We start from the raw sequence: 23,608 nt of genomic DNA, 5'->3' as shown, positions 1-23,608 counted from the left end.
CCTGTGAGCCCTCATTTCCCAGATGAAGAGAGGCCCAGAAATGCACGGTGAGTTGCTAGAATAACGCCTGGTTCATGTATTTCGAGGTGCCAGACACAGTGCAATATGGTTTACAGAGAAGGTAATATTCATCCTTCACACTAGCTGTCTCAGGCTAGGCATCCCCCCGCCCTGCTCCACCCCATTCTACAGCCGAGGAAACTGAGGCCTATGGGAGTCATAGAACTTGCCAGAATAATACGGCTGGTCAGCTTCAAAGCTGATGTTCAAACCCCAAAGTCCACACTGTTAACTATGGTTTCATTTTGTTTTGTTTTTACTTTAAAAGCCATAAATTAACTCGGGAGTAGAGAACCAAGGTTTCTAAATCTCCTCAGCCAGCTTGTCCCATTTGAAAATGGAAGGTGATGAGCAGAATCAAACATCTCAGCTGCTGCTGCTAAGTCATTTCAGTCGTGTCTGACTCTGTGTGATCCCATAGACGGCAGCCCACCAGGCTCCCCCGTCCCTGGGATTCTCCAGGCAAGAACACTGGAGTGGGTTGCCATTTCCTTCTCCAATGCATGAAAGTGAAAAGTGAAAGTGAAGTTGCTCAGTCGTGTCCGACCCTCAGCGACCCCATGGACTGAAGCCTTCCAGGCTCCTCCATCCATGGGATTTTCCAGGCAAGAGTACTGGAGTGAGGTGCCGTTGCCTGCGGCCCCCCAAAATACTTCTCAGCTCAGCACACATTCTGGGCCTGCCTAGGCCAGGGCCACTTACTCTGGTAGGACTCAAGAGTCCAAATGTTGCCTCATAAAGAAAGCAGCTGCTGTGGGCAGGCTTTAAGAGAGCCAGGGCCTGCCACCAGGGGCAGACCAACCAGCCTAGGAGGTGGGAGATTCCCCCCACCCAGGGCAGCCTGACCTCCTACCCAGAATCCTCTCCTGTGTGGTCCCCTGCCAGGCGGTAAAGCATCACTGATCTAGGGCTTCCCTGGTGACTCAGATGGTAAAGAATCTGCCTGCCAATGTAAGAGATGCGGGTTTGATTCCTGGGTCAGGAAGATCCCCTAGGGAAGGTGATGGCTACCCTACCAGTATTCTTGCCTGGAGAACCCCATGGACAGAGGGGCCTGGCGGGCTACAGTCCATGAGGTAGCAAAATGTCAGACAGGACTGAGCAACTAACACTTTCACTTTCCTAGGGTGAAATGTCAAACACACTGGGATAAAGGCCGGTGGACTGAGCTCTCTGAGCAAGGAGAAAGTGAACTCTAGTCCCATCGGCTGCTTCTGGGCTGTGGGTGAAGGAACACGTGGCCTCCTGAGGGATTCCTGTGGCCTGGGGGGTAGAAATGGGCTTCGGAGTTGACAGATTCACCTAAAATGTGTGTAAAAATAAGGTCAGAAGGACAGTGCTGTTGAAAGGATCTGATGAGAGTGTAAGTGAAACGCTGGGAGAGCTGAACTGTTCTAGTTCTAAGGATAACAGTCCCAACTCCCAGCCTGCAACTGGGCAACTGAAGACCTTCCAGCGATAGGCACCCTACATGCCAAACACAGCATGGGCTGGAGCAGCGTGAGGCCAAGGCATCTTGAGGAGACAGAATGGCTCTCAGGCATTTGGGCCTGGATGCTAACCTTAGTGCAGGTACTAACATTTTTTAAGAAAAAATATAGGTCAAGCTGAAACGGTGGGACAGGGCGGAAGTTGGTGTACCAGTATTCTAGGGCTGTCATAACCGAATACCACACATGGGGTGGTTTAAGACAGCAGATGTTTATTGTCTCATAGTTCTGGAGGCTAGAAATCCAAAATCAAGGTTTCAGCGCTCCCTGTGGGACTCTGGGAAGCCTTCTTCCTTGCCTCTTCCCAGTCTGGTGGTGGCCAGCAATCCTTGGCATTCCTTGGCTTGCAGCCACATCCCTCCAACCTCCGCCTCCTTCATCACAAGGAGTCCTCCTCCCTGGGTGTGCCCCTCTCTCCTTATAAGGACACAAGTCATATGGGATGAAGGGCCCATTCTATTCCAGTGAGACCTCATCTTAACTAAATACATCTGCCATGACCCTATTTCCAAATAAGGTTGCGTTCTGAGATACTGGGAGTTAGGACTTTGACGTATCTTTTGGGGGGGATGCCTTCAACCCATAACAGATGGCCACAGGAGAAGCAAAAATGAGAGCATCAGAGAGCGGGAAGGGGGCATATAATGTTCCAAGAATCACAGTGCACTGGCTTGGGGGGCATGGCTGCATCTGTTTTCATCACTGGAGCCCTGGTGCTGTACCCTGGTCCAGGCACATGGTCCACACCCCCATGGAGATTCCCTATGACTGCTGTTCAACAACAGGCACACAGCAGCCACCCAGGGTGGGGACTGGAGTGGACATCCAGCAGACCTTCCCTTGGGGACCCTGGCCCCCACTGCAGTATTCCACACAAACAGCCAGTACAATGATTAGGATCAGTAAACATTCCATTTGCTCCCTGACACCAATAGGTCTCAACTTTTTTATTTTTGTGAAGAATAACACTCCTTCAGATACAAAAACTGGGGATGACACGCTTGAAGGGATGAAAAGATGTGAAACACCAAGTCAGCGCTAACAGCGCATTCACTGCTACAAGTAGATAAAGTCTCACCTTTTCTACAAAATTGCTGGGTTATCACACAGGGTCTGTAGAAGCATCCTTGGAGCTCACAAGGGGCCCCTCCACACCATCCACACCATCCCCAATCTCAGCTTGAGTCGCTGTATACGTAGAGATAATTATTGCCCTTTCTGTGGTCCCCTATGCTCCAAGCAAAGTTCTCCCATCTTTCAAGTCAATCTAAGAATTAACTTTCTACTTCTTATCCACAGCAGGTTATATTCCCCTTTTTCCTAACATCACCCAAACCAGCGTAAACTGTCCCTATAATTTGTTATTGCAAAAACAAGCCTGACTTGTTGATCAGATCTCAATCTAGTGCATGTCTTGGAAGGAAGGGATGTGTGAGGGGCATCAGGACTGGGGTGAGCTCCTGGGAAAACATCTCCAGGACTGATGAGGAAGAAGGGGACCAAGGTATTTCCAACCTTCTTTTCTGCAAGGCTTAAAACAGAATAGTGGTTTCTGCCTAACTCTGAGTTCTCTAGAAAGGCAAACTAGCCACTTTGCCCCTTGCTAATGAACTGCACTTTCACTCTTAAGAACCTAAAATACAGTGTGAATGCATGACAGTTCCCTTGTGAGTTTTGGCTTCCCTTGGGGGATAGGACTCCTTCTTTTTCCTTCTTTACGCTTCCCTCTATACAGCTACTTGGCTTGGCACCTCCATACCACTTCCTACAGCCTCCCACCTTCCCCAGACAACCCGTCCCAGCCTCAGTCTCTAAGCCCCAGCCTCTGAGCTCAGTGGCTGCCCCAGAAAGGAAGCTGCCAGCCCTGTGTTTCATTTACAGCTAATGAAAGAGGCTGTTTTCTCCAGAGACAAAGTCAGAGGCATCTTCAGACTGCCACGCACCCTCTCCCTGCGGCCTCCAGCTCTCAGCTTTGACCAGACACCCTGCCCTCTTCCCACCCCTCAGGAAGGGCACCAAAGGGTCCCAACAGAACCTACCAAGGAGAGAGTTCCCCAGCGAACAGGGCAGTTTCCTGATGCGAAGGGAAACAGTGTGTCTATTTCCCTTGGAGTCTATCCAGGTAGAGCAATGTCAAAGACTGGGCTGGGGTACAAAAGGCATTAGGCAGGGACCCCAGAGGACAGTGTGCAGAATTCTGGCCATCAGACTCCAGAACGTGTTGTTACTGGCTACATCCATTCCCATTGGCAAATGAAGCTTTTGGATAGGATAATGTTTTTCAGTCTGGGCTCGATGTGCCAAGTGTCCTGGGTCAGCGGGAAAGGCTGGTGCCCATGCCAGATGGCAGGGCATGAGGCTGGGAGAGACTACAGAGCTCGCCAGGGCCCCAGCGGTGGTCTAGGCCTAGCAGAGTCATCACTAGCGCACTGAGGCTGGGTGACAAGGGCAGTGTTCTCCATGTCTGGCCCTTCCCTCCAGCTTCACCTCCCAGGCGTGAACAGAAGGGTGACGGAGACCAGCAGAGGGACAGCGACTGTTCAGTGAGAAGTCAACGGCGTCTGCTTCCAGAGGCTTTATGGGCCAGAAAGGCTTCATGAGAAAGCTCCCACTTCCAATCCTGGCATTTCTATGCACCCTGCCCTCACCCTCCCTATTCCATGCTTCCAGACACCTTCCCTGCCTTTTTTTAAAAAAATAGTAGCAGCTCTATTGATGGATTATTCTCATATAATTCATCTGTTTAAAGTATTCAGGGGCTTCCCTGGTGGCTCAGATGGTAAAGAATCTGCCTGCCAATGCAGGAGACCCAGGTTCAATCCCTGGGTCAGGAAGATTCCCCTGGAGGAGGAAATGGCAGCCCACTGCAATATTCTTACCTGCAGAATTCCATGGACAGAGGAGCCTGGTGGACATAGTCCCTGGGGTCGCAAAGAGTTGGACAGGACTGAGTGACTAACACTTCACTGTCAAAGTATAGAACCCAGTGGTTTTTTAGTATAGTCAGAGTTGTGTAACCATCAGCACAATCAATTTCCACCCTTTTCCCCCCAGCTAACCCACACCCACTTCTGTAAGGATGCAGTGCCTGCACAACCTCCCGGTCACATCACCCTCTCCTTAACCCTTGTTTTATCAGCTCTCCTAGAAGCTCTGGGAGCATTTGTATACTTCAGAAGAGAACAATGAATTTTTAAAAGGAGAAATAGTACAGCATTATTCAGAAATCTGACCTGCAATATAGAAAATGATCTAGAAGAACCTCAGAAATAGTAAGATTTCTGTCAAGGAAGTTTATGAGGAACAGGAACTATTAACCACTCCACCAGCTGACTGATTCGATTTTTAAAAAAGAGCTGAAACATCTCAGGAAGATTGTTTATCTCTAAAACATACATCCATGAGTAATCACTGCCCTTTCTTTTCACTCTTCCCCAAACCTAGGCAACCGTGAATCTATTATATTAATACTTTCTGTCTCTGAATTCGCCTATTCTGGACATTGCATATAAATGGGATCATACCATACTTACCTCTTATCCCCCACTGGAGCCCAGTTTAAGCCTCCTGGGGCTTGTGTGTCTGCTGGGGACCGTGGCACCTGGCTGGGTTAGCTGTGCTGATGGATAAGGCAGCAGATCCAAAACATTCACCAACTCCTGCATTCATGCCTTTTGTCTGTGAGTCCCTGTGCTTCCCAGGTGGTACTAGTGTAAAGGACCCACGTGCCAGCGTAGGAGATGTAAGAGATACGGGTTCCATCCCTGGGTTGGAAAAATTCCCCTGAAGAACGGCATGGCAACCCACTCCAATATTCTTGTATGGAGAATCCCACAGACAGAGGAGCCTGGCAGGATATGGTTCATAGGGTCGCACGCAGTCAGACACGACTGAAGCAACTTAGCACGCAAGCATGCATGCCAAGTCCCCTAACTATTCTCTACAATGATAACCATGGGCTGAAAAGACCCACAGATGTGGAGTCAGGAAATATGGGTGCAAAGACAGGCTTTGCCATTTACCAGCTCTGGGACCTCGAAAGATAACTTAAACCTCCTGGATCCATTTTTCAGCCACAAATCAAGAATAATAAATAAATCTACTTCCCAGCCTTGTTGTGAGGGTCACACAAGACGGGGCATGTGAACACACACAGCGTACATCATAAAGCCGGATGAAAATAAGCACAGCATTGTCCCAGCTCCTTCTTGAGTTTATAAACAAAAGCGAAGAGCTGGTCTTCTCTATGTTCTCCCCTCCCACCTCTACTCCTCTATGTTCTTTCCCTTCTGCGCCTATGACAGAGCTGCCAGGGATAACTCAAGAGATGCTGCCCCAAGAAGCCAGGAAAAGAACTGAGCACTTCCCAGGGCTCTTGGGTGAGAACCAAAATGATCGGTCCTGGCTGGGCAGGCTGCACCACACAAAGGGCATGGGCGATGACCAAGAGCCTGGACTTGGGGTTGGGACAGTCCTGGCCTTTAGAACTGCCTTGGTCGTATCACCGCTGGCAGCCCAATAACCTCCTCTCCGGTTTCCTCACCTGTACAGCTCGAAATAAAAATAGTTACGACCTCATGAGCTGTGTGCTAGGAATACCTGAGAAAAGGGCTTAGCACAGAGCTGGGCTAGTGGTCAAGATAAATTGCAGCCATAGCTATTAGTATTTTCCTGGTTGTAACTATTATTTCTGTTATCAGAGAAGGGGATACGGTATTGGCGAAAAGTACAGGCTCCCACATGGGTTGAAGTGTATCCATAGAGTTTTAAAACTGTCACCACATGTTCACCACCCACTTCCCAAATAGCCCACATCCGCTTCTGTGAAGACACGGTGCCTGGACCTCCTCTGGTCATGTCGCCCTCAGCTTAACCACTGCTTTACCTATTGTTGTAGTAGCTCTGGGAACATCCATGTATTTCAGAAGAGAACATGGATTTAAAGACAGAAGATGCTATAGCATCTTGGTTTCATGGTTTGAGTTTGATGGTTTGGTTTGAGTTTGGTGGTTTGAGGCCAGGCTCCACTTTCTCTCTGTGCCTCAGTTTCCACAAGGGAACATAGATATGAAAATAGTACCAGACTCATAGTGCAACTGTGAGGATCAATGAGTTCATACACATAATGTGTTTAAAGTAGTGCCTGACACAGAGAGCTAAGGAAGGATTTATTGTATTACTTCCCGAGATGGTTTCCCTAATTCTCTCTCAGATCAGCAACAGCTCCTGGGTGTTTTCCTTTCACTTTTTCTCTGCAAACCTTGAGTCCCTGTTTCCTGTCTTAAAAGTCCTTCTGATAGTTTTTCAAATTGTGAAATAGCTTCTGGTTTCGATTCCCATTTAACCATCTGTTTATACCCACAAAAGTCCCAGAACTAAAACCACTATGCTAATGTCCAGAGAAGAACACCCCCAGGAGTGAGGAAAAGTGCCCCCAGACCTTGGAGGTGGGTCCTTCCTTACAAGATCCAGCTCATACATTTCTTTCTGGCTGGCTGTTCGAGGCAAGATTAAAGCAATTCCAGAAAATGTCAGCAGCTCAAATGCCCGGCACCCAGAATAAAATCCCATTTCTTCCTTAGCATTCTAGGGGCAGTGAATCTGTGGCTTGAAGAGGTAAACAGTGATGAAATCCAAAGAACTAGCAAAAAGAAGAAGGTGGGGCAACCTATTATCTTCCCATCTTGCCTCGGCTGATGACATTCTCATTTATTTCAGCTCAGCAAGAAAAAGCTGGGAGAAGCATCCTGTGATCCTAGACTGAATAACTATCCCAACTATCGGGCTGAGAATACAAGCTTGATGCAGCCAAAGCTTAAATATATTTGCATCCAATCCCCTTATAATCCTTCCTATGGAAGAGTGTAAAAGCTGAACAAGATCGACCGGCATTCCCAGAGTGTGAGGACAGACACTCCTGCCCAAACTCTGAGATGTAATTAGCCAAGGCCGGGTGCTCCTCTGAGAGTTTGAAGCCCAGCACTCATGCTAATGACAGTGTCCCAGTCCCAGAGGACTTTGGGTACTTGCACACACGTGCACACTCACCGATGAACAGCAGACTGCCGCACCTCCATCAGAGAAGGATCATGTTGAATGGGATCTTCAGGGTTGTCCAGCCACCTGTCCCACCCTCATTCTATAGAACTGGGGTCCACAACAAGGATCAACTTGCCCTACTTAACACTCTGCCCTTTCTCTTTTTTGTCTCCTCATTTGTCAAGTGCAAATCATTCTGCCTACAGTGCAGGGGTTCTGAGGACTAAACAAGAGACATAGGCCCTGAAATGCAGTAGAAGATTAGTAATTTTACTTCTTCCCTTTCTTCTCATGCTGCCCTGATGTGTAATGATGGTGTTTCATTTGCTTTTTCCTGAGCACTTAGTGGGACCACAATCGATCTACCAAATATCAAGGAAGCTGGGAAAGCCACGAAGCTCTCACCTTGCAAGACACGAAGCTCTCACCTTGCAAGACACAAGCTTCCCACCAAGTGCAGCTGTGGGTAGAGGGTAAGGGGGAGCACTTTTGCAGGCTTTATTCCTTCATCTGTTTATTCAACAAATTCAGTTAGCCATTATTCCAAGCACTGGGGATACAGTAGTGAGTAAAATAGTTATTGAGAGAGACATATCTTAAACAAACCATTACACTCCTAATTATTTGATTAAAATTTTAATAAGTGATACAAAAGGCAGACAGGCAGCTGTAGGAGTGTATAATAAGGGGTCTTAACAGAGCCTGGGGTGGGGGGTGTGGGCAGTCATCTCAGAAGACTTCCCTGAAGACCTGAAGGAAGGCTTCCTTGAGGAACGTTTATGCTCACATATGGACAGCGAAAGTGAGAGTCACTCAGTTGGGTCCGACTCTTGGTGACCCCATGGGCTATACAGTCCATGGAATTCTCCAGGCCAGAATACTGGAGTAGGTATCCTTTCCCTTCTCCAGGGGATCTTCCCAACCCAGGGATCAAACCCAGGTCCCTTGCATTGCAGGCGTATTCTTTACCAGCTCAGCCACAGGGAATGTTCCAGATACTGAGTTAAGTATTCCACATAGTTATTTTGAATGTTCTCATAAGTTTAGTATAATGATCCCCCATTTCCTAAATGAGGAAACTGAGGCTCAGAGGAATTAAGTGACACAGCTCTTAAGTGACAGAGAGAAGATTCAAACTCAGGCTCCAAAAGCAGTCTCCCTCTCTACATTTCTCTGCCAAATTAACCACTTCTCATCAAAGTGCTGTAAAATCCTGTTAATTACAACTAATGAGAACGAGGTCCTATCCACTACCTGTTCACTGATTTGCAGATTTTTAATATCATTCCTTGCCCCAGGAGAACTCTCCAGGGAACCATCATTACCACACAATTCTTTGGGGAAATGAAACAACAGCTGGCCCTGCCAATCACCATGGCAACACTCCTGTAAGTACATGGAATCATGTCAACAGAAAAAATTTATATATACGTACATGTTCTATAATTGCCCGAAATCACTATGTTACACGTTGACTCGCTGATGACACCATCAGGGCTCAGGTAGAGGTGTTTTCAATCAGCTTCAAGATCCCTTCCCCTCCTTTGATATTTCCAGGTACCCCATCAAGCTGTGTACAGGCAGGGAGAAAGGTTGCTAGGGAAAAGGGAACATTGCCAAGCTCTGGCCCACAGCAGCACTTGCTTCACTGGCAGTGTTTAAGTGTGGGGACATGACTGGTGTCATGGGCATGTGACTGGTGTAGCAGCAAAGAGCCCTGTACTCAGAAATGGCCCACGCTTGGTTTAATGCTCTTGCTAACATCATCTTGGAAAACTCAATAACCTTTGAACCAGGCATCTCATGTGTCCATTTTGCAATAGCCGCACAAATTGTGCAGCAGGTCCTGTGTGAGAAGCAAGGGATGAAAGGCATTCTGTGCTTTTCCTTCCTAGATAGCATTTTCTCCCATTTTATGCCTCCTTCTCAGATCTGCCCATCCATTCAGTGCTCTAGTTCACAAATTATTATCAAAACTCAATGGTCTTCCCTCAGAGAATGCAGCCATGTCAATATAACCCAAACTGAGTCACTCATAACCCTACACATAATAATTGCTCTGTGTGTATTGCCTGCTAGGTGCCAGGTACCACACTCAACTGGGTAACTAATATTATTTCTGATCTGGAAGGTGGGTAGGTACTAGCAGCTCATCTCACAGTTGAGAACACTAAGGCTCAGAGAGATTCAGTGACTTTCCCAAGGTCACACAGTACTTGAGACACAAATCTTGCAACTCTTCGCAGAGGCTAATGCTGGGCTTGACTTGGGCCCAGGTGGTTCTGCCTTTACTAGTCCCGGGAGTGCAGCTCCCCTGCCGCATCCACATGCCCAGAGTTTCTGGCTCTTCTGATCTATTCCAGACTTGGATGAGACACCTTCCAGCCTGGTGTGAGAACGGATATCCTGGGAGGCTGCCAACAGGACATGAGGATACAACTTTGAAGTGAGGGAGAGCTGGCTTTCCACTGGGCACACTGAGTGGGAAATCGGGGTTAAGAGGAAGCTGGGCACAGACATCTCCTCTCCCCCTCTCTCCATGGACTACTTCTGTCATTTGCAATCAAGGGAAGCCCACCTAGAATGGTATATTCCCACTGAAGGGAACTAGAATGCAGCAGTGGGAAGAGGCTGAGTTTGAGAGCCTGATAGACTTGAGTTTGAACCTGGAACTCCATCACTTTCTAGCTCTGGACCATGAGGAGTAATTGAACCTCTCAGTTTCCTCAGGTAAGAAATCAGGGGAAAAATGCCACATTTCAAGGAAAATATAAGGATCTGATGAGGTCTGCAGCCTACCAGGCTCCCCCGTCCCTGGGATTCTCCAGGCAAGAACACTGGAGTGGGGTGCCATTTCCTTCTCTAATGCATGAAAGTGGAAAGTGAAAGTGAGTCGCTCAGTCGTGTCCGACTCTTAGCGACCCCATGGACTGCAGGCTACCAGGCTCCTCCATCCATGGGAGTTCCGGGCAACAGTACTGGAGTGGGGTGCCATTGCCTTCTCCGAGATATATATATATATATAAAACATGCTGAGCACTGATCCCCATCTCCCCACCTCCCGCCCCATATCTGCTCAAAATGCTGATTCGTTTTTCCTTGTCTTTCATGTTGGTGGCAGGGACTATCTGTGGAGGCAGATTTTTCTTCAGCCCCCAGGCCCTGTTGGGTTTGTTCAGAAAGCACTATTAGGCACTCTGAATTGTCCTCATCCTGGGCACTTTGGACTGAGGAAACAAGACCTAGAGGCCTACCCTAGAAATCAAAGATTCATAAACTCTCATCCCTGAAGCATAACTCACAGATAACATAGCTCCAACTTTCATACAGACTGCTTTGAAAATCTTTAAGAAGTAGTTATTCAGTTTGGACTGAATACTTCTAGTAACAGGGAATTCACTCCCTCACAAAGGGAGCATGTTTCATTTTTACATAGCTCTGACATGAACAAAATATTTAGTTTGCTTCTCCCATCTGGCTGGGAATCTTTGACAGGTGGGAAGCCCCAGATTTCTACCATATAGTATGATCAAAGCCTTAAAAGCTCCTGTATGTATGCCACCATCGTGCACCTAGAAGACATCTTAGGAAAAGACTGGATGTAATTCACTTTAACAGGCATCATGTTTACACAGTACTTTGTATTCACACATCATGGTCATAAGAACAGGATCCTGAGGAGATGAAAGATTACAAATCTTCTGGCAAACCTCCCATCCAGAGGTGAAGTCTATGACCCAATCTGGGAAGGCTCTGTGTCTTCTCTGGACCATTAGAACATGGCAGAAGTGACACGGTGCCACTCTGCAGGGTCAGGCTTTATGAAGCTGGAAGATCCCATTCCCTGTCATCTGGAACACTGTCTCAGAGAACACTGGACATCGAACCCTGAGACCTCAGTGCTGATGCAGCCACATGTAGTTGCTCCAGTTTACAGTCCCAGCTGAGCCCAGCCTTCAAGTCATCCATCCTGCTAAGGCACCATACATGTGAGTGAAACCATCTTGTACCTGCCCAGCCAGCTCATCACTGATTGAATTCTGTGATTAGCCTTAGTTAAAGCCATGAGGAGCAGAAGAATCACTCGGCAGAGCCCTATCTGAAACCTTGACATACAAGATTGTAAGTTATAATAAAATGGCTGTTATTTTAACTTACTAATTTTTTTAAATTAATTTATTTTTTATTGAAGGATTTAAGTTACTAAATTTTGAGGTGATTTGTTATGCAATAAGATATAACTGGAATGATCATCACCTCATCCAACAGATGAAGAAACAGGAGCTGAGCGATGTAAATGAATTGCCTAGAAAATGGGGCACCAACAAGCTGGGCTGGAACCCAAGACTTCTCAATCTTGGTCCTATTTTCTACCTGATCTTGATGAAATTACGAATGCGTATAATCAGCAGCAGCAATGAGCACTCATCATTCATTATAATTTTAGCTCAAGTAACATCATGGTGGAGAGTTCTGACAAAACATGGTCCACTGGAGAAGGGAATGGCAAGCCACTTCAGCATTCATGCCGTGAGAACCCCATGAACAGTATGAAAAGGCAAAAAGATATGACACTTAAAGATGAACTCCCCAGGTCAGTAGGTGCCCAGTGTGCTACTGGACAAGAGTGGAGAAAGAACTCCATAAAGAATGAAGAGATGGAGCCAAAGCAAAAACAACACCCAGCTGTGGATGTGACTGTGATGGAATCAAGGTCCAATGCTGTAAAGAGCAATATCGCATAGGAACCTGGAATGTTAGGTCCATGAATCAAGGTAAATTTGAAGTGGTCAAACAGGAGATGGCAAGAGTGAACATCAACATTTTAGGAATCAGTGAACTAAAATGAACTAGAATGGGTGAATTTAACTCAGATGACCATTATATCTACTACTGTGGGCAAGAATCCCTTAGAAGAAACAGAGTAGCCCTCATAGTCAACAAGAGTCCAAAATGCAGTACTTGGGTGCCATCTAAAAAATGACAGAATGATCTCTGTTCATTTCCAAGGCAAACCATTCAATATCACAGTAATCCAAGTCTATATGCCCCAACCACTAATGCTGAAGAAGTTGAAGTTGAATGGTTCTATAAAGACCTACAGATATTCTAGAACTAACATCCAAAAAAGATGTCCTTTTCATCATAGGGGACTGGAATGCAAAAATAGGAAGTCAAGAAATACCTGGAGTAAAAGGCAAATTTGGCCTTGGAATATAAAATGAAGCAGGGCAAAGGCTAACAGAGTTTTGCCAAGAGAACGCACTGGTCATAGCAAACACCCTCTTTCCACAATACAAGAGTTGACTCTACACACGGACATCACCAGATGGTCAATACCAAAATCAGATTGATTACATTCTTTGCAGCCAAAGATGGAGAAGCTCTATACAGTCAGCAAAAATAAGACCAGGAGCTGACTGTGGCTCAGATCATGAACTCCTTATTGCAAAATTCATTAAATTAAAGAGAGTAGGGGAAAACAGTAGACCACTCAGGTATGACCTAAATCAAATCTCTTTTGATTATACAGTGGAAATGACAAATAGGTTCCAAGGATTAGATCTGATAGAGAGTTCCTGAAGAACTATGGATGGAAGTTCGTGACGTGGTACAGAAGGCAGGGATAAAGACCATCCCCAAGAAAAAGAAATTCAAAAAGGCAAAATGGTCTGAGGAGGCCTTACAAATAGCTGAGAAAAGACGAGAAGTGAAAGGCAAAGGAGAAAAGGAAAGATATAGCCATTTGAATCAGAGTTCCAAAGAATAGCAGGAGATAAAAGAAAGCCTTCCTCAGTGATCAATGCAAAGAAATAGAGGAAAACAATAGAATGGGAAAGACTGGAGATCTCTTCAAGAAAATAAGAAATACCAACGGAATACTTCAGGCAAAGATGGGCACAAAAAAGGACAGAAATGGTATGGACCTAACAGAAGCAGAAGATATTAAGAAGAGGTGGCAAGAATACACAGAAGAACTATACAAAAAACGTCTTCGTGACCCAGATAACCACGATGGTGTGATCACTCACCTAGAGCCAGATATCTTGGAATGCAAAGTCAAGTGGGCCTTAGGAAGCATCACTATGAACAAAGCTAGTGGAAGCAATGGAATTCCAGTTGAGCTATTTCAAATCCTAAAAGATGATGCTGTGAAAGTGCTGCACTCAATATGCCAGCAAATTTGGAAAACTCAGCAGTGGCCACAGGACTGGAAAAGGTCAGTTTTCATTCCAATCCCAAAGAAGGACAATGCCAAAGAATGTCCAAACTACTGCACAGTTGTACTCATCTCACACAAAGGAATGCTCAAAATTCTCCAAGCCAGGCTTCAACAGTATGTGAACTGTGAACTTCCAGATGTTCAAGCTGGATTTAGAAAAGGTAGAGGAACCAGAGATCAAATTCCCAATATTTGTTGGATCATAGAAAAAGCAAGCAAACTCCAGAAAAACATCTACTTCTGCTTTTTGACTATGCCAAAGCCTTTGACTGTGTGGATCACAGCAAACTGTGGAAAATTCTTCAAGAGATGGGAATACCAGACCACCTGACCAGCCTCCTGAGAAACCTGTGTGCATGCAGGTCAAGAAGCAACAGTTAGAACTGGCCATGGAATAACAGAGTAGTTCCAAATTGGGAAAGGAGTATGCCAAAGCTATATATTGTCACTGTGCTTATTTAACTCATATGCAGAGTACATCATGTGAAATGCCAGGCTGGATGAAGCACAAGCTGGAATCAAGATTGCTGGTAGAAATATCATTAACCTCAGATACGCAGATGACACCATCCTGATAGCAGAATGTGAAGAGGAACTAAAGAACCCCTTGATGAAAGTCAAAGAGGAGAGTGAAAAAGCTGGCTTAAAACGCAACATTCAAAAAAAACAAAGATTATGACATCCGGTCCCATCACTTCATGGGAAATAGATGGGGAAACAATGGAAATACGGAGAGACTTTATTTTCTTGGGCTCCAAAATCACTGCAGATGGTGACTGAAGCCATGAAATTAAAAGACACTTGCTCCCTGGAAGAAAAGCTATGACCAACCTAGACAGCATATTAAAAAGCAGAGACATTACTTGGCCTACAAAGGTCCATCTAGTCAAAGCTATGGTTTTTCCAGTAGTCATGTATGGATGTGAGAGTTGGACTATAAAGAAAGCTGAGCACCAAAGAATTGATGCTTTTGAACTGTGGTGTTAGAGAAGACTCTTGAGAGTCCCTTGGACTGCAAAGAGATCCAACCAGTCAATCCTAAAGGAAATCAGTCCTTTCCTAAAGGAAATGCATAGTCATTGGAAGGACTGGTGCTGAAGCTGAAGCTCCAATACTTTGGCCACCTGATGCAAAGAACTAACTCATTGGAAAAGACCCTGATCCTGAGAAACATTGAAGGTAGGAAGAGAAGGGGATGACAGAGGATGAGATGGTTGGATGGCATCACCGACTGGATGGACATGAGTTTGAGTAAGCTCCAGGAGTTGGTAATGGACAGGGAAGCCTGGTGTGCTGCAGTCCATGGGGTCGCAAAGAGTCGGACACGTCTGAGCAACTGAACTGAACATTACTGGACTTCCAAAGCCTGATATCAGTGAAATTCTAAGTGCTTTATCCCCATTTCCATGTTTAATCCACATAACAATCCTATGAAGTAAGTGCTATTATAATCTCTAATTTGTAGATAGGGAAACTGAGGCATTGAATGACTGGGTAACTTGCCAAATGTCATGTAGCTGGAGAGGAGCAGAGCAGGGATTTGAGCCCAGATATTTTGGCTCCTGAGACCATGTACTTAAGTACTGGGGCATACTGTTATTCAAAAAAGTCAGAATATCTTAAATCTCTTAAACTCAGAGATGATCTGAACTCATGGCCATTATGTGTGGCTCAGTGCCATGTTGGCTCCCACCATGAGTTCTTAATTTTGAAAGATCTCCAGAAGCTTCCGGGAGACTTAAGACCCACCCATGGTTCACTTACAAGACAAAGCAAAGCTATAAAGTACATAAATGCTTGATATCCAATTGGGTGAAGGGAAGCATCTTTGCGTCTGCGTGAAACCCTGACAGAGAAGTCAGGCCACCCAACGAATGCCACAGTTAATTTCCCAGTGCGCACCATCGCCTGTGGGGAGAGGAGGCGCCGGCTCATTTCTTATTCATGAAGTCACACTGCCAAGCTTCATTTGCATGAAGTAATTTCTGCTGCTGCTGTCCCACCATAAAATAAATCCATTTCTCCTACAAGATCTGGTCCCTTTACACCAAGAGAGATGAGTAAGCAATATATGCAGAAGGAACACACCCTTTGGACCATTTTAATCAGAAACATGTCTGTAGCTAACACTAAGTGATTTTACAGGAATATAAAATATCTCCAACTCCAAGTACTCCAAGACAACCCTGTCTCAAGATCTGTTTTGGGGAGTGCTTACCATTTTTTTTCCCCACTTGGCCAAATGTTGAGATTTTACAGGCAGTGGAATCGAGGAACTATAGCTACTGCACCATTGTTCAGAAAAGAAGAAGAAGGAGAGGGGGCGGCCAATATAGCCTGCCAAATCCTGATGAAATGAGTTACTGGAAATGTAGGTGACCCTTTGCATGGCGGGCGAAACAGTGGTCCTGAAAAGATGTTCGCATCCTAGTTGCTGGAACTTGTGAATATGCTACCTCACATGCAGAAGGGACTCTGCAAATGTGGTTAAGGTGAAGGAGCTTGACATGTGAGAGTCCTGGATTTCCAGGTGAGCCCGATCTAACTGTGTGAATCCTTCAAAGTGAAGGAACTTTCCCGACTGTAGTCAGTCAGAGAGACATGACTACAAGTGAATGACCAGAGAGATGCAATGTTGCTGGCCTAGAGGATGGAGGCACAGGGCCCCATATCAAGAAACATGGGCAGCATCCAAAAACTGTAAGTGACTAGGAAACAGATTAGCTTCTAGACACTCCAGGAAAACACACAGCCCTCTTGACACCTTGATTTTGAGACTCCTAGACTTCTAACCTATAGAACGTAAAACCATGCATTTGTGAGGTTTTAAGCCACTAGTTCAGTTCAGTTCAGTTGTTCAGTCATGTCCAACTCTTTGCAGCCCCATGGACTGCAGCACACCAGGCTTCCCTGTCCATCACCAACTCTGAGAGCTTACTCAAACTCATGTCCATGGAGTTGGTGATATCATCCAACCATCTTATCCTCTATCATCCAACCATCTTATCCTCTATCATCTCCTTCTGCTCCTGCCTTCTATCTTTCCCAGCATCAGGGGCTTTAGCCACTAAGTTTGTATTAATTTGTTACAGCAGCCACAGAAAGTGAAGGCACCATCTATCAAGAATTCTCCCTACCACTTGCTAGCTGTGTGACCCTGCCTGAGTCACCTCACCTATCAGGAACAGTGTTACTGAGAATATCAGAGTGATTTAGAGAAAACATCTGGAAGTTTTTTTAAGTATTAAAGTGATGTGGAGGTAACGTGTTACTATTATTAATATTATTATTTCAGCTGACTATACTTCATCTAAGAGAGACAGTTCAATAGAGATAGCTGAGACTTTCCATTTCATAGTGCTTCAAATCATTTAAGCAATAATCATTTAATGGTAGTTACCCTCTGATCAAATATTTTCCCAGAGGTGATAAAAAGGAAAAAAAAATGACAAATATGTCATCATTTCTCCTGGCCATCTTTTAAGATCCATCCCAGATATTAACGGGGGAGGGGTGTATCGCTATTTATAGCCATTATAGCCACAATGATGCTCTGTAATAACATACCTTAACTGTCCATTGCTGGAAACAGTAAGCATTCATTTCATGCAGGTGTCTGTGGATCTGTGATTTAGGCTGGGCTTGGCTGGGCAGTGCTGGCAGCAGCCCGGCTCACTCTCATGATGGGTAGATGATGGCTGGGTGACCCAACTCTTCTCTACATCTCTCTCGCCCTCCACCAGGCTAGCCTGAGCATCCTCTTATGGCAATGGAATAGAAGCAAGACCAAGAGTGGGGTTATCTTTTCAAGTCTCTGCAAGTGTCACATCTAATGTCCAAAACATGGCACAGGTCCAGCCTTAGAAGCAAGTAAGTAGTTTTTTGGGTGTTGCTCAGTTGTGTCTGACTCTTTGTGACCCGACAGACTGCAGCCCACGAGCCTCCTTTGTCCATGGAATTTTCCAGTATTCTTATACTGGAGCCGGTTGCAATTTCCTACTCCAAGGGATCTTCCTGATCCTTGGGTCAGGTCAAAACCCTCATCTCTAGTGTCTCCTGCATCGACAGGCGGATTACCACTGAGCCACCTGGGAAGCCCCTGAGTGGTTCTTTAGTAAAAGAAAATACAAAGACATGTGGCAAAGGACATGGATACAGTGTGTGTGTGTGTCTGTGTGCCTGTGTGTGAAGAATTGACATCATCAATACAGTTAATCTACCACAGAGAAGAAGAGCAGAGAAAATGATGTCATCTTTGTTTGAGATTTATGTCACCATGATACAGTTATTTCTCATTTAATTATTTTTTTAAACAATGGATCTGGATTTAACATGCTTTTTTCAGAATTATAATTTAACTTTTTTTTATTATTGAAGTGTAGCTGATTTACAATGTTGTGTTAATTTCAGATATACAGCAAAGTGATTCAGTTATGCTGTGCTGTGCATAGTCACCCAGTTAAGCCCAATTCTTTGTGACCCTATGGACTGTAGCCTGCCAGGCTCTTCTGTCCATAGGGATTCTCCAGGCCAGAATACTGAAGCGGGTTGCCATGCCCTCCTCCAGGGAATCTTCCCAACCCAGGGATTGAACCCAGGTCTCCTGCTCTGCAGGTGGATTCTTTACCATCTGAGCCATCAGGGAAGCCCAGGAATACTGGAGACGGTAGCCTATCCCTTCTCCATAGGGGTCTTCCCAACCCAAGGATCAATCTGGGTTCTCCTGCATTGCAGGCAGATTCTTTATCAGCCAAGCTATCAGGGAAACCCAGTTCAGTTATACATACATACATATATGTGTATATGCGTATTCTTTTTTAGATTCTTTTCCCTTATAGGTTATTCAAAATATTAAGTATAGTTCTCTGTGATATACATTAGGTACATGTTGGTTATCTATTTTACATAAAGCAGTGTGGATATGGGGCTTCCCAGGGGATGAGTACTACTGTAAGCCAGTAACTCATCTAGGGGACTGGAAATAAACACACCCTATCTTATGCAGTGAGGTCACATTGTAATAGAATGTCTAAGATGACTGTTTAGGGGGCAAAGCAACAGTGTATGATATGCTTCCACAATGTGTTAGGCCCAGGCCAATAACTGAGGATAAAATGTAAACAGTATGTTGTCTCATTTACTCCCCACAATAGCCCTGAAAGGTAGGCACTGTGCTCTTCCTTATTCAATAGATGGAGACATCAAGGCTGAGAAGGTGAAGCCATGCACATGCCCAAGTTCAAGATACTGAGCTGCAGCTCATCCCAAAGCCCAGATTCATTCTGCTCCACTCTGGAAAGCATCCCTTTGCTGACTCAACAGCTATTTCAGTGCTCAGCACAGCTCCTTGGAAGTGACTTATGACACTTCTCCCGCCCAGCATCTATCAGACCTCACCAACTGCAAACAGAATCCCTACCCTCTCCCACCTTCACCCCAGTGTGGGGTCATCATGGTTGAGAGATGCTAACTAGCTCCTTTAAAAAAAAAAAAAAAAAACAGCAACAACAAAAACCCTCCAGGAAAAACAATTCATCATCATTACTGTAACCTCTGGTTCGCTTCAATCTCAGGCTCCTGGCCTTTTATTTATGGTGCTTTCACAGTGGTTCCACGTCATTAATTGCTCACTGTTGAGGCCAATTATATGAGGGCAGTGCTCCTGGAGAAATCACCCTGCCCAGGTGGTAAGTGCAGCTTTGTCTGCCTAGGGTGCTGGCTCTGCCCTTGGAGAAATATAACAACCCAGAGGTGGTCTGAGCAGGTTGGCTGGGCTGTATGGCTCGCATAAAACGGATGGACTACAGACAGATGTTAACTGTGGATTTACTTCAACAAAACAGATTTGAACATGATGAGAGGTTAAACTAATGGTTTAATCATAGTACCTTGCTACTAAGTCAAGAAAAACCTTGGGGAAAAGCTTCTTTAATGACAGAGCTGTCAACCTAATGTATTAAATCTGGATGAGCAAAGCTTTGTATATCTGAATGTGACGTGACACTCAAGAGCATATGCTGAAACCTGGATTATGAGCTACTTGAGAGCAAGGACCCTAGCTTTCCATCTTCAGAACATGGCAGACAGCAGTAGCTCAATCAATATTTGGGTGAATGAATGTGTGGATGAGTGAACAGATGGACAGAAGGATACATGAATGAATGTAACTGGATAAAATGAGGATGAACAGGGAAGAGTAAATGTCTATGGAACAAATAAATGGATTTGTGATTTTTTTGACTAAAGTTTCACACTATGTATAGAAGTGGGTAGGAACAGGGAGAAAACATTTATTGAGTACTTCCTATATGTCAACATGATACATATATTTTCTTATTTCTTTTTTTTGAACAATGAATCTGGATTTAATGTGCCTGTTTTCAGAATTATAATTAAAATTTTTTTATTACTGAACTGTAGTTGATTACAATGTTATGTCAGTTTCAGATATATAGCAAAGTGATTCAGTTATACATACATTCATATATGTGTATATATATTCTTTTTCAGATCCTTTTCCCTTATAGGCTATACGAAATATTAAATATAGGTCCCTGTGATAAACAGTAGGTCCTTATTGTTTATCTATTTTACATAAATGTGTTAAAAGATGCTTACTCCTTGGAAGGAAAGTTATGACCAATCTAGACAGCATATTGAAAAGCAGAGACATTACTTTGCAAACAAAGGTCCGTCTAGTCAAGGCTATGGTTTTTCCAGTGGTCATGTATGGATGTGAGAGTTGGACTGTGAAGAAAGCTGAGCGCTGAAGAATTGATGCTTTTGAAGTGTGGTGTTGGAGAAGACTCTTGAGAGTCCCTTGGACTGCAAGGAGATCCAACCAGTCCATTCTGAAGGAGATCAGCCAGATCTGATTTCTTTGGAAGGAATGATGCTAAAGCTGAAACTCCAGTACTTTGGCCACCTCATGCGAAGAGTTGACTCACTGGAAAAGTATCTGATGCTGGGAGGGATTGGGGCGAGGAGGAGAAGGGGACGACAGAGGATGAGATGGCTGGGTGGCATCACTGACTCGATGGACGTGAGTTTGAGTGAACTCCGGGAATTGGTGATGGACAGGGAGGCCTGGCGTGCTGCAATTCATGGGGTCGCAAAGAGTCGGACACGACTGAGCGACTGATCGGAACTGAATGTGTATATGGGGCTCCCCAGGTGGCTCAGCGATAAAGAATCTGCCTGCCAATGCAGGAGACACAGATTTGATTGCTGGGTCAGGAAGATCCCCCTGGAGAAGGGAATGGCAACTTCCTCTAGTATTCTTGCCTGGGAAATCCCATGGACAGAGAAACGTGGCAGGCTACAGTCCATAGGGTCGCAAAGAATCAGACACGACTTAGTGACTACACAACAACAAGGTGTGTACATGTAATCCCAAATTCCTAATTGATGCACCTCCTTTTCCCTTTTCTCACTTCTTCTAATTGTACCTCTCTGGAGTTGCCTTAATCATCCCCTGTTTGTAGAAAGGGATGCTGAGGCTCAGAGAGGTTACGTAAGGGAACTGGCCAAAGACGCCAGGGTTCCATCTGAGTCTGCCTACTTCCTAAAGCCTGTGGCCTCCCCACCAGGAGTCGGGAGACCTTTCAGGGACCTGGCTTAATAGCCAAGGAAACTGAGGCAGGGAGAAGCATGTGATACGACCACACCCATCAGCAGGCTGTGTGTGAAAAAGAACTGGGGAGCTACTAAGATCTGCTGTCCTCGCCCCTAGAGGGGCCACATGGGGAATGGGGACAGCCTGGAGACACTGAAGTCACCAGGGTGGCATATACAGAGCTGGGGGCTGGGCTCTGGAGCCAGGCTGCCCGTTTTGAATCCTGGCTCCATCACTCCCCAAGCACATGTTCTTGGGCAAGTTGGTTAACTTCTTGGTACCTCCAATTCCTTATCTGTAAAATTAAGACAATGACAAAATGACTTCAGGATGACCATGAGCACTAAATGAGCTCTCTGACAGGATCTGGCTCAGAATAAGCCAGTCGTGGACGTTAGTGACCGTTCCCAGAATCAGCAGCTCTAAGATCCTTTTTGTTGCTCGCTGCTCCAAATCCGGCAACCCCCAACTCAGCATGGTGCTTGAGCCGAAAGGGCCTCCTGGAGGCCTTTTTGCCAGCTGATGTTTGGCAGCAAGAGCTGGGCTAATGGAGACATTCTGAAAGGGAATTGCATTTTCTCTCAGCGGTTTTCAGGTCACAAGTTCAGGTGGCGGGCTCACCTTTTGGTTAGCAAAATCCACTCGTTCCCACCCAATGATGAATGACAAAAACACTCGGAGCCTCAGGGACTTGGGGCCAGCAGCTGCAGCCAGTCATCTAACCATGGAAAAGGAAGGACAAAATTTAAAATTAGGAAGGGAGCCTGGGTGAATCTGAGGCTGTGAAAGGCCAAGGAATATTCCACAAACAGACCATCCAGGAAGACTCCCACATTCTAAAGGGTGTTTTTTCCAGTATGTTCTGATACCTTCAATCTTTGTCATGGGGTGCAAGCCTGAACAGTGGTAAACAACTCTCCATTATTAAACATCTACTATATACGTCAACTATGTTTTATTTCACCAATACGTACATAGCACTTAGGATATGCCGGACAGTGCTAGGCACTATATAAAAATTCATTCATTCAATTGTCATCACCATCCTACAAGGCAGAGACTATTACTACTGCCATTTTACAGAAGCAGAGAGGCACAGAAAGGTGAAGAAATGTGCTCAAACTCAAGAAGCCAACATCTGGTGAAACTGGTGAAACCTTTCATCTGGTGAAACCTTCACTGCTGCACTTCGGAGTGGGTACCTGCTGGGACGGACGCTGTCCATCTTCCTAAGAGCACCCAGGAAGACGGCTGTTATTACTCTCCATGTTGCAGTGAGGAGTCAGAGGCACAGGAAGATTAAGTAATGTGTCAAAGCACAGCAGTGAAATTCTGAGTTAATTAACCCCAGGTTTGGAATGAATGCAAAATCTGGGACCCCCTCCCTTGAGGAGCTGACCTGATCTTAAAAATAGTTCAGCAGACTGTTGTTTTTTTTTTTTTTTTAAGTGATCACATCACAAATTTTCTGAAATAATGCTAATTTCATGTCATTTTAAAAACAGATTTTCATTAGTGGACTATTATGGTAACCTGTCTCCAAGATGGCCCGAGACACAAGAGACGACTCTACACATGGACATCACCAGATGGTTGATACTGAAATCAAATTGATTATATTCTTTGCAGCCAAAGATGGAGAAGCTCTATACAGTCAGCAAAAACAAGACTGGAAGCTGGCTGTGGCTCAGATCATGAACTCCTTATTGCCAAATTCAGACTTAAGTTGAATAAAGTAGGGAAAACCACTAGACCATTCAGGTATGACCCAAATCAAATCCCTTACAATTATACAGTGAAAGTGAGAAATAGATTCAAGGGATTAGATCTGATAGTCAGAGTGCCTGAAGAACTATGGACAGAAGTTCATGACATTGTACAGGAGACAGGGAGCAAGACCATCCCCAAGAAAAAGAAATGCAAAAAGGCAAAATGGTTGTCTGAGAAGGCCTTACAAATAGCTGTGAAAAGAAGCTAAGCAAAAGGCAAAGGAGAAAAGGAAAGATATACCCATTGCAACTGGAGATACGAAAGCCTTCCTCAGTGATCAGTGTAAAGAAATAGAGGAAAACAATAGAATGGGAAAGACTAGAGATCTTATCAATAAAATTAAAGATACCAAGGAAACATTTCATGCAAAGATGGGCTCAATAAAGGACAGAAACAGTATGGACCTAACAG

At 45.1% G+C, this 23,608-nt stretch overlaps 1 protein-coding gene across 1 annotated transcript in view; it reads right to left on the bottom strand.

Annotated features, from left to right (window-relative positions):
• Window positions 1-23,608, bottom strand: part of NAV2 (neuron navigator 2) — a 796,404-nt gene that overhangs the window by 609,918 nt on the left and 162,878 nt on the right. The gene's annotated exons all lie outside the window — the stretch shown is intronic.

The sequence above is a fragment of the Bos indicus x Bos taurus genome, chromosome 29 (assembly GCF_003369695.1).
Source record: "Bos indicus x Bos taurus breed Angus x Brahman F1 hybrid chromosome 29, Bos_hybrid_MaternalHap_v2.0, whole genome shotgun sequence".
NCBI classification, from domain to species: domain Eukaryota; kingdom Metazoa; phylum Chordata; class Mammalia; order Artiodactyla; family Bovidae; genus Bos; species Bos indicus x Bos taurus.
This window is presented reverse-complemented; position numbering and strand designations above follow the sequence as displayed.